Raw genomic sequence first — 12,396 nt, 5'->3', positions numbered from 1 at the left:
CTATACAATATAGATAAGAACCTTCAAGAGCCCAAGATATACCTGTGTATCAAGTTTGGTTGCTCAGATCCTGATTGTGTAGAAGAGGTTTGTAGACAGAGTGTGTGCATACTCTACCTCCTAGATTAGGCATGGGTTTTTCAGGCTCATCTGTATGTCATTATCACTTACCTGCAGAATTCAACCCCAGCTCAGGTTTCCACTCATCACCAGATCGCTGACCTACTCAGTGTGGTGAGAAGTTGAGTTAAATGAGTTGCTCTGGCTCTTGCAGGATCTAGCTTTGATGCTTGCCTTTTTCACTTATGTACCTGCCTTGTCCTCCTCTTGCTGTGTGTTATGTGAACAAACAAAACTGCCTTGCAAGTCTGAATTTATTTTCTAAAACACAAGGAGGAGGTGCAAAATCAGTGGAAAGCAGCAGCAGCAGGCTGCTCTTCCCATCCCAATACTGGGTCTGTCTAAGTTTGGCTAAGAACCAAATGTTCCCAGCCGCCATGTCCCATGGATTAATCTCTTACTACAGCAACACATGGAAACTTAATATTACGAAGAAACTTCATATCAAGAGTTCTACAGTCACTTGCCATGGCTCTTAGCAGTGCCAGAAGGCTAATAACAGGATCTAATAGGTTTTAGACCCTGCTAACCATCTGCCCGCCCCTGCTCTCTTCTCACACTGCCTACTCCTCTATGAGTGGAACCAGCACTCAACACAAGCACAGCTCAGTTCAGCTCCCTGCTCTCTAGATTTTGCTCTGTCTGGCTTCCTTCAGGAAACCACTGATCCTGCTCTACTCTTCCTAACATTCACTCTAAGCTCAATCCAAACTCTAACTTCTGTTCTGAAGTACTCTCGGGTCATTTTGCTATCTTCTTTTACAATAAAAAATCATATTAATTACAGCCTCCCCCTCCTTACTTGTAATATTATATGTAGCATAACCATTCCCAGTCTGATGGGCAATGATCTTAAAAAAGGAAAATTTGCTTTTCTAAGACCATTGCACCTGGATACTCCAGACCAGCAGACTTCTGCTCTTACAGAGATGTTACGGTGTAATCTAGTGTGCTGTTCATCAGAGGCTGAACCTAGCAGTGACCAAAATGTTTTTTTTATTTTTATAATCCTGATGCGTAAACCCTTAGACTCAAAAGAGCATGTACTTTCTTTTTTGCATGACCGTCTATAGGGGGAAGAAAAAAACCTTGGTAAATATTTTTCAAAACAGGGTTGATGAAAAACTTATACCTATCACATCAGACAGAAGCCTCACCAGAATCCAGCCAAGGTTAACCCCAGAGCACCCCTGGGCTAAACACAAAACTGACTTTGTGATCTGCACTGCGTCAGATTTCAAAAACTACCTTCAACACCTTTAAAGCAGCTCGGTCTCATGTGATTTGTTTCTGCAAATTTAGAAATATTTTTCCCATACAGTGTCTTCCCACAGGAGAAGCAGCATTAACATAAAATGAAGCCAGTTTACACTTACACAAGCTTGCTGCCATCAAACACTGCTACTTAAGGATATTTTCTAAATGTTCTCCCTTGAGTGCTACAATATTTGGATTGCAGCTCAGCAAACGCCAAATTTTCAAATGCTTTCATTGTAAGCAGGTGAAACAGGGGGAAAACAAAACTGTGCTAAAAGAGACAGGATGGTGGAAAGGAATGAATAATGTTCAACAACTGAGGGGACAAAAGAGCAGAAGCTGGCATAAATTGGCTTGCAAAAGCAGCGTACAGTCATAACGTACGTGTGTATCTAACCGAATGCGGATTCATTACTGGAAATGTTTGCGAGAACCTGTGCACTTGTGGTACAACTGATACAGAAGCAGAAAACCCAAGGTGGTTAGAGTTTTTAGGTTCGCAGGCAAACCAACACAGATTAAGAATCAACACAAATCGAAGACCCAAACTTAACGACTCTGCAGGGTGTTGTTTATTTTTATTTTTTTACATTTTCAGTTCAGTGCAGAACTAGGGTTACTGAGTGTTGAGGTGTGTGTGTGTGTGTGTGTGTGTGTGTGTGTGTATATATATGGCTTTAATATCCTCTGTCTGATCACTTGTTGGGTCAGAAAAGATGATCCATGGCTATTCATTCTTATCACGGCTGCTTTTGTCAATTTGTCGTATTATTGATTGGACCTGGAAGCGAAATCTCTGCAGCATCCGAACAAAGATGAAAGAGGAATAAAGATGGTACATCTGCAGTTTGACCGTCACACAAGATGGCTTAGGCCTGCACCTCTGTCCTTGTGTGCGTGATATGTGTGGAAGAACACTTCTGGGGTTCGCCCCTTGATACATCCACAACATAGATGGATGAGGCACACCAAAACAATATACCCTCTGACCTAGATACTAATAGAACGGCCCCGGCCTTCAGTCGCTCGCTGCTGTTCATACCACACTGTCTCTCACGAGAATCTACACAGTAAGAGAAGGATTACTGTGTTCCTTATATGGAGTAAACATTTTTAAGTGGTGTGTTGCTCCTGGTTTTGTGGACATAACTTCCTCTTAGGGAACAAAGAACAAAGTCCCTGAAGATGTTCAGCCTTAGGGTCACAAACTAGTTTACTCCTTCGGCCAGTCCTTAGTTTCTTCTTCTTTGTCGTCGTCTTCTTATAAAAACATGGTGTGTGTGTGTGTGTGTGTGTGTGTGTGTGTGTGTGTGTGCCCCAGTGTGCCAAAAAGCCATTTTTGTCCCTTTTCATTTGTAACACATGCCTTCATGCACGCTGTCCACATAACCTAGAGTAGTTGGCTCGGTGCATGTTTTCTCACACTGTGTTTGTGTAAATACCGGCATTCACAGTGAGACTGTTTGCCATTATTAAATATTAACTATGGGAGTGTTTGCTCTGTCTGACAGACCAGCTACTGCTAATGGCACTGTGAGTGTGGTTTATTTGTGAGATGAGGCTCTGTGTTGCAGGAGCTGCTCCTCAACTTATTGACAGAGGGAAACAGAGCTTGGTGAGGGTGGCTTACCCCTGAATTATCTGTCTTGCCTTCACATGCAGGCTCTCACATCCTCAGCCGTCTCTCCTTCTGGTCAGGTCTTAAGAATTGCTGCCTGCACTTGACCCTCACTGGGGTTTGAAAATGAAGTCCACTTTGGACTTTGTTCCAAGGTAGACTTTAATCAAAAAGATGGATGTGGAAACATTACAGTATCCATAGGCTTGTGGATTCCCAAGATTTTACTGATGTTATTGTCATTTTCTAGAGACATAGGTACTCCACGGCTTGACCTCCCATTTTGAAGCCTCAAGTCAACCAAATATATTTCAGCATCTTCTTAACATCTTGATAACTCCCTGGGAACTCTGAGTCACCGTGAGTTGTTCAGAGGGACGTTTTGTCAAACAACAGAGGAGTTATCAGATGGAAGGACTGCTCATGCTCAACAAGGATGAGACAAGAGAAAAAATCCAGTGATGACATTTAGCTGCGAAGCACTGCCCTTTACCAAAAGTCAATTGAACAGGAACACACAAAGGTCAGTGTGTTATAAACTGCAGCACAGCGATGACACGCAGGTGATTCACCTGTAAACAACACTGTAAGAGCTTCTGTTGCAACAAAATGAGGGGGAAACGGTTCACACAGTGTGGGCACATATTCCATATACACTGAAATGAATGTCAAAATCTTCAGTCGCTTTTCTCATTTAGGTCACCGGTCTGATGCTCTAAACTTTTGATCCAATCTAGTTTTGAAACCTTGCATTTCACAAAGCATTCCACGATTGATGCAATGTACACAGCAGTCTTTGTTAGAGCTTCTTTTCAGTTTCTTTCCACTTTAAGCTCCAGCAAAATGGTTTTTTTTCCCTTTTCATAGAAAACCCATTTTCAGAGGCTAGATGTCAGTATAAAACATGTTTTTACTGTAAGTGTTTGGCATGTGTTCTTGAATAGTAAACTTGTCTCACTTTGTCAGATGTATGATGGGAATTGTAACTGTTACTGGAAATCCACATTAAAGTGTTTGGTCCTGTTAACACTCAAACCTTCACTAATTTACTTTACAAAGGTTGTTTTCAAGAAGGCTACACATCCGCCTTGGCAGGCCAGAGAGACCTGGGAGGATACAATGAAACAGGAAAAGTATTGCTGACACGGGTTTAGGAGTGTTGTGCATTCACTTAACAATCACTTTTTCCTCTTTTGTACAAATGAAGTAATCATGCTAGAAATTTCAACAAAAGGTTTCCTTATAAATTCTTTCTGAAATTTCAAAGAGTCTCCCAGTGTTTTACGTTGTATTAGATGTGGGGTGATTATTGCTCATGAGATCAATTTGCAGTATCCAACACCTCCAATCGTCTTTGGCCCTGCTTTTTCAGGGAAACGGGAATTTTTATTTTTTCTGTCAAGTGAATGCATGATACTTTCATACTTAGTCTGAGTGTATCTGTTAAGCTTCTAATATAACAGTGGAATAAGTCCCACTGTTAGAGATTTTGCCCCACTTATAATGTAAAAAAAGCGTTATGCATTGAGTAATCCACTCTGACTCGATGCTCTACAATGCAGACTGCAGACTGAACGATTAACTGTAATTTCTGTGAGACAGACAAGGAACAGACAGCTTTTTGTGTGGATTGATCCTTTTATGTGGCCTGATAGCTCACATTTGTTTGTGGATTTTACTGCTTGTTTTGTGCTTTTCCTCCCTATTAAAGCAATAAAGTTTTTCTGTTTACTAAAGGTGAAACTGAAAGTTTGGCTTCTTTAGGGTGTCAAACGTCTTCACAATTCTGAAGTTACCTGAGGCATCTGGCTGTAGGGTTTCTATAATTATGGATCATTGTCTTGCATACGTTTTGACATGCATCATATTTTCCAATGATATCTGTTCTAAAGCTTTATTTATTTTTAGTTTTTTATTATTTTAAAATAAGTGCTGCATTTTCAGGATCTGTGGGGGAAAGAAACTTTGTTCCTTCCACTGGCTTCTACCTGTGCAGAGACAGGTGGACACAGCACAGTTAAACTGCTGCAAATCAGCAGTTTAACTTCAAAGATAATCTCATTTACAGAACTTTTCACCTCAAGTATGCCGATAGAGGCTAAGCATCATTTCATCTGCAGCCAACACCTCCTCCTTCAGTTGACGAGCGATACGTCCTATTCATAGATGCTTTTGCAAATAATGATAAATATGATTTACATTAGCATTGAGCAGAAGGGAAATATAAAACACTTTCACCATAGAAGAGCTGAAAAGCAATTTTAATTAACAATGTTTTACATTTCCATACTGAATACTTCCATTAATGTTCCAGCTATGGCAAACATTCGTCTGGGGCTTATTCAATCAAAAGTTAATTAAGTTTTGTTTGAATTAATACAAATGCATTACAAATAAAGGATTAGCATCTCAGATACCTACCACTTTTATCAATTACAATACTTTAGAAGCACAGAAATTTAATTGGAAACTAACCAGCTCTGCTGGTAAAAGCAGAAAACAACAAAGCCTTTATCGCACAGTGAAATGGCCTTGGTTTCAGAGTATGAAAAATGTTTTACAGCTCAAATTATCACTGCATAACAGTGTTTAGGATAATTTTCCCCAGAGGGTTAAACAAAACAGGTTCATGACAATTTATCATAACACAATTTTTACGCAGGTTTGAACATAGCTTAAACCTTGACAGTACACGCTCACCATTACACACATTTGCTTTCCCCCATTTCACCTTTTTTGCCTCATGTGATCTGTCTCCTGTGTGGATCTCAGAAGTTTGACTCAGACTTACGGTTTCCTCAGCCTCCTCTCGCTTCTATCATCCGGCTCTCATGCCGCCTCCTTTCTCTCTGCCCCACCTCTTCCCCATCTTCCTTTTCCTTTCTCCTTGTCTGCCATTCTTGCTGGTGATGAGAAGCATTATTTCTCAGAGCTTTTACACCCAGGAGGCCGCTGCCTGGCTTTTGGCAGACGTTGATAAGGGATGATGCTGCGGTTGCCAAGCCATACAAATTATTTCAGGAATAAAGAGATCAATAGCATCTTTTAGCAAATCCTCCCCCTTCCCAGACCACCGTTCATCCCGAGTTTATTTTTCACTGGCAGAACAAAAGTTAGAGGAAACAAAGAAAAAATCTGAGGGAGGCAAGTTTAAGCTGCGTAGTGCACCAGAGGTCATTCATAAGAAAGAAAGGAAAGAAACAGGAAAACCAAATGTCAGCTTTTCTGTTTGCTGAAGGTGCCAAGCTACAACTCACACATGTAGACACAAAGGTGTGTTTCTGTTCAGTGTGACTGACAATGTAAGGATGCTGTATGTAATAATACTGTTAGGTTTATCTAAGTAAAACCCTTTGCTTAGATAATACACTTATTTTTTTAATATTATGTTATTCTTTAAGCCTATTTGTGAATGAATTAGTGTAAATAATTTTGATATACTTGTTTGTATGATATATTTGCAGGTTGTTGTAGCCAAGCTTAGTTTAAACAATGGAAATTATGGGATCGGGTAACTGTTAAGCATAATGGTGGCTCTGCTGTGCAAAGGATCAGGAACACATGGGCATGTAGATTTTTCAAACAAGCTTTCATGAGTGAATCATGGATCCTACAACTTTTCCGAATGTGTTCATATGTCGCCTACAGTAGTCCTACCACCAGTGTTGGGTCCGTTACTCAAAAGTAATGTATTACACATTTCTCCTTACTTTAATTAAACGCAATGCCGTACATTGCTTAATTACTTGCCACAGAAAGTAATTCATTACACTACTTTGATGTTTGTATTACTCTGTAAAATGACCTGAAGGACATTGCTAACTGATAATTTTGTCACCATGTAAACCTGAAGCTACAGGTCCACACAAAGACAAAAACACAAAATTGACAACACAACAACGTTCAGCCCTGAAAGTTCATCACTGCCTTTGTTAGCTTTTTGTAGCTGCTGTTGGCATGTACTAGCTTTGTGTTAGCATGCTCTCTGTGCAGATGCTTGTAATATTCATGTGACTGCAGTAACATGTTACTGCACCCAACCCTGCTCACCACCAGTTTGATACTGACTGCTTGTGCATGAACACTAACGTTTCTTGCCTCTGGCTGAGGAAAAAGTTTCTGTTCTCTACTTTTACATCATTTCCTCTGGGATTAATAAAGTATTCTGATTCTAGGGTTTCTGTTACTTTGTTTGGTTTTCCTTCTGTTTCCTTCTGTCAAAATGCTGCAGCATGAAATAGCGCAGTGTGCTCAGTCTGAGGAGACAGCTGCTAGAGCATAAGGCGATCAAGGATCTAATGCAGTTAGCTAGCAAGCTAAATGAATCAGTGAAATCCAGAAACATTTTCATAGGAGAGCATTTTTATTGTTTGCTCAAAATGTGGCCCAGATGTAAGATTTATACCCAGTCATGGCATTAAAAAAATATATGATGGGGAATTGGAGTTTTAATTGATGCAGATATCACGGGAAACTGAACCGTGAACCCATGTATGTATTTTATTTAAATGAACTATTTATTCCACTTGTAAGACAAAACTAGTCAAATATGTTTGTGAGGGACTGCAGCTTACAGGCATCAGAGGGACAGAGGCAGAGGGCAACAGAGCATATATAGGTCAAGCAAAACAGACAAGACAGGTAAGTATTTCAACTGTGAGCTTTGTTTATGTACAAGAGTATATATTCCTCCTTTAAATACGTGTAAAACTTTTTATTGATAGGATTAAAAAAAATCACAAGTTCTTGTTTTTAATGTCATGACTTGTTTACATTTTTAATAGAGCCTCCTAATATATCATATGTATAGTATTATTGTTGTAGTATTGGCTTTTCTAAAATAATATACCAATACTATTGTCTACATTGTGCTATGTAGCAATATGACAAACTGTTCAGCACCTCGGACGGACAAGACTGTGGGCTGATGGTTTTTGATGAGAGATTAGTAAGACATCACATTCAGTCAGAAAATACTATATATTGTTATACTATGTAGGTCTATAATTATTTTTGTTTAAACAAAAGGCACCAGTTTCCCAAAGGTGTATTCTATACATTTGTAATTGATTCTTTAAAAGTTACTCTGCAAGTTGAACTGATTGTAAGGTAAGTCATCAGGTAAGGTTACACTGTCACGTGTGCACATATGCAGTAGCTGTATGATTTAGTGAAGTCTAAAGAGAGTGCACCTGTAGCTGTTTACCTGTTTAATGATCTCATCAACCAGCCTGAAGTGACATTTGCAATAATACTGTAGCTCAGTCAGATTTCTGCAGCAGCAGATGCCTGCGACTACACAAAGTCAATTCTGTTTGTCATTATAATAAGAAATGTTTGGTCTGGTTACAGATTTTTCTTATTCTGGCATTTAAACCTATTATGTTTGAACAACAAACTTGGCCACAATAAACAGGAGTAGTGGCTGTCTGCACATTTCCACCAGTCGAGCAATGTGACACATTTCCCCCAGGTGTGAGAACAAAACCACTGTGAAACAATCAGGAAGACATTTCATCTTTCTGATTAAATGCTTTGTTCTAGCTAAACCCTCTACTCCACATCACTCACCCAAACACTGGTTCTTTTTATCTCTCCCATTGTTAAGTTATGAAGGAGGGATAAACATTTGCACAAGCTATTATTATTATCTAAACCCACTTGCATTATTAGGTTGCTAGTACGAGGTTGGGCCCCCGTTTGCTTTCAGATCTGCCTCAGTTCTACATGCCAAGGTGCTTGAAACATCCCTTGAAGATTGTAGTCCATGTTGGAATGAAAGCATCACACATGTGCTGCAGATTTGTTGGCTATATACGCATGATACAAATCTGATTCCTCCAGGTGGTCTATTGGATTGAGCTCTGATTGAGAACCAGCCATCAGAAGATGGACATGGTCAGCAGCAGTAGGGAGATGCAAGGCAGGTTCGATCCCTGCTGTTTACATCTCGTGTTGTGTTTTCATTCAAGTCTGACCCTACCATCTAAATGTGGCAGCAGGAAAAAAAAATCATCAGCTCAGACAAGAATTTTTCAATATTCTATTTTCATATTTTCCCAAGCACATGTTAACTGTAGCCTCCGTTTCCTGTTTTTGGCTGACAAGATGAGCAGCCAGTGTGGTCTTCTGCTGTAGCTGATCTCCATATGGTACCATTCTGCATGCTTTGATTGTAACGAACGGTTATTTACTGTTGCTTGCCTACTAGCTTGAAACAGCCTGGCAATTACCACCAGAATTCTGGCTTCAAAAAAACATTTTTAGCCTAGAGATCTGCAAGTAACTGGTTATTTTTGCTTTTTTTGGACGATCCAGTGCAAACTCTAGAGATGGTTGTGTGGGAACATCCCAGTACATCAGTTTCTGAAATACTCAGACAAACCGTGCAATTTTTAAAGTTACTTGAATTACCCTTCTTCCCCATTCAGATGCTAAGTTTGAACTCCAGCAGATCATCTAAACCATGCAAAAAAAAAAATGTGCTGGTGTCATTACCCTAAATGGGTGAAATGTATTTTGTATGTTATAATGTATTTTGCCCCTAAATGGGGCAAAATACAAACCAGATTTTGTTCTTAAGTCTAAATAATCAGTGAGTAAGAGGTGGGAGGCTCATTAAAAAGTAACATTTGTTAACTCTTTAATTAAACATGATTCAAAATAAACAACTTCACATTCTGAGATTTATAATGATTTTTTGGAATTCTTATTTCCTACTTTACAAACAAATCCTGCAGCAGTTAACAGTTTTTTTTGTTTTGTTTTTTTTTTGTTTTGTTTTTTTAAATAATGAGATTTTTTGTTTCATTGTCAGTGGCACCAAATATTTGCTGAACTTTTCATCCAGCTCTCATAAATGGTTTATTAGTTAAGGTCATTCTGGTGCCAGTAGCACTATATTTCTACATATATCCTGCTTATGTGCCACGGATAATGATCTACAGAATCTCTCATACATCTTTCTGTGTATATGAAAGAAACGGCTGGACATGATGGGATTTCTACAGCCCTAAATGAGACATGGGAATGAATGATGGAGCATTAGGACTGTAGTCTTTGTCATCTTCGGCCATGTTGCAGCTTCATATCAATGTGCCCATTACTCATCATTGGAAATCAGTGAATGCGTGGGTGTATGTATGTGTGTGTGTGTGTGTGTGTGTGTGTGTGTGCGCGTGTGCATGCAGAGAGACATAGAGATGCAAACAAAATGATGCCTAGCCTCTATGCATGCCTGAGGTTTCTGTGTAAGCAGGCTTTTGTAACGAAATACTGTACAGGAACTTATCAAATCACCCACTCTGGTTATTAGATTGCTACGTTTCCCTTTTCTTGTTACCTTTTAAAAAAAAAAAGTGAAATAAGAGACAGAATGGTATCCTTTGCAGTTTTAAAAATTAATGTTGACAAGTGAGGGCTTGGTATTCTTTTATTTTTCTGAGAAAAATCTTACATTGTGACAAGATACGGAGATAAGTGTGTGTTCTGTTTTTTTAATATATCGATGTCTTTTTGTTATGTTTGCTACAATCTAAAAGAATAGTTATTGTGTCAAACGCACAGTCTGACCGTTTCATTACAAAAGAACAGCTTTTGGCAAGATGCCCTTGAAAATGGCAATTAACCCCTAGCTGCTGCAGTGGTGTTGAACACAACTCGAAGTGAAAAGTGTTAATGAAAAATATTAAGTCAGACCTAGGCAGCCTAGAGGTTGGATAATGACTGAAAGGTTGCCAGTTTGGGTTGAGAAAAGAAATAAAAAGAGCTCCCTGCTCCCTCAACAACTGTTGCCAATTTGTCCTTGAGCTGAGAAGGAAACCCCAAATGGCTCCAGTGGAACTGCTCAGCAGCTAATGGCAGAAGATTGGTGACTGTTGTGGGCAGCTCCCAGATGGGGATGTAAAATGTGTGCTTGCTGCTGTGCAACACTTTACTGAAAGATTTTGCAAGCTTAGTCAAATTTCTACAACATATTTGAACAGTTTATGTAGAACACAGTGGAGTGTTTACTTGCAATTTACTAAAAACTGTATTATTATTTTGTCTGTAAGCAGCACAGCATAGAATTACAGAAATAACGTTTTAACTACCCATCCATCAGTTTTTTTCCACTTATTCAATTTACTGGGACCAATACAGTTTTCACTAACAAGTGGTATTTACCAAGTGTTTGGTCTCTAAACCCTGCACGATTGGGGCTTTAGTAGCCGATTTCACAGCAACTGCGAGTAATCTCAGCTAACAACTCTCAACCGGTCATGGAATGCACATTATTTTTGTAGAAACTGGTGGTTGTCACCAACTGGTCTCATGGCCCATGTGACTGGAGTCACTGGTCTTGTTCCTGACCTGATGCGCCATCTTTTGGCTTGATCGCCACCAGAGATCCTCAACTATGAGATTGTGCCAGTTTCACACAGAATTTTGTGCTTTGTTACAGTTTTGTTTGGGAACACTGGTCAACAGTGTTCCACAGCATGTCTTTTATCCTGTCTTCCTTCTCTCACCCCAACCGGTCGCAGCAGATGGCCGCCCCTCCCTGAGCCTGGTTCTGCCGGAGGTTTCTTCCTGTTAAAAGGGAGTTTTTCCTTCCCACTGTCGCCAAAGTGCTTGCTCATAGGGGGTCATATGATTGTTGGGTTTTTCTCTGTATCTATGAAGCGCCTTGAGGCGACTTTTGTTGTGATTTGGCGCTATATAAATAAAATTGAATTTAATTGAATTTAATTGAAACAGTGGCAATAGTAGCAGCTGAGTTGAAACTAAGAAGCAACCCCATGTGTCTCCAGTAGCAGTGCCCAGCAGCTAATTATGAAGCTGGAAATTTACTCCTGCTAGTGGCAAGCACAACATTTCTGTGGAGCAGTCAAAGCTTATCCGTGGAGACAGGTGCAGCAGTGCACGAGGAGATTTGAAGGGGGAAACAACAAAATTTAAAGAATGTTTTACTTTTTTAAAAAAGAACTACATCCTATATAATTTATTTCTATATTCCAGCATGGTGAAATCCAACTGGTGAAAACACGATTTACAGATAACATGTATGCTTGTTATTTTGGCTTGTAAACACAGATGCTAACCCTAGCTGTAACCTTTTAATGTGTCATTTTAATGCTGTGTAGTAACAAATAACCTCAAAATGCAAAATGCGCCTAACGGGCATATTATTCATAAGTTATCCCATGTTGTACAGACAAGAGTCAATTATTAAGTCCTGGGGTGATCGTGGCTCAAGAGTTGGGTGTTCGTCTTGTAATTGGAAGGTTGCCGGTTCGAGCCCCGGCTAGGACAGGTTCGGTTGTTGTGTCCTTGGGCAAGACACTTCACCTACCGCCTACTGGTGATGGCCAGAGGGGCCGATGGCGCGATATGGCAGCCTCGCTTCTGTCAGTCTGCCC

This window comes from Astatotilapia calliptera, chromosome 15 (genome assembly GCF_964374335.1).
Source record: "Astatotilapia calliptera chromosome 15, fAstCal68.1, whole genome shotgun sequence".
Taxonomy (NCBI): Eukaryota; Metazoa; Chordata; class Actinopteri; order Cichliformes; family Cichlidae; genus Astatotilapia; species Astatotilapia calliptera.
The sequence above is the reverse complement of the archived record's forward strand: the minus strand, read 5'-3'. Positions refer to the sequence as shown.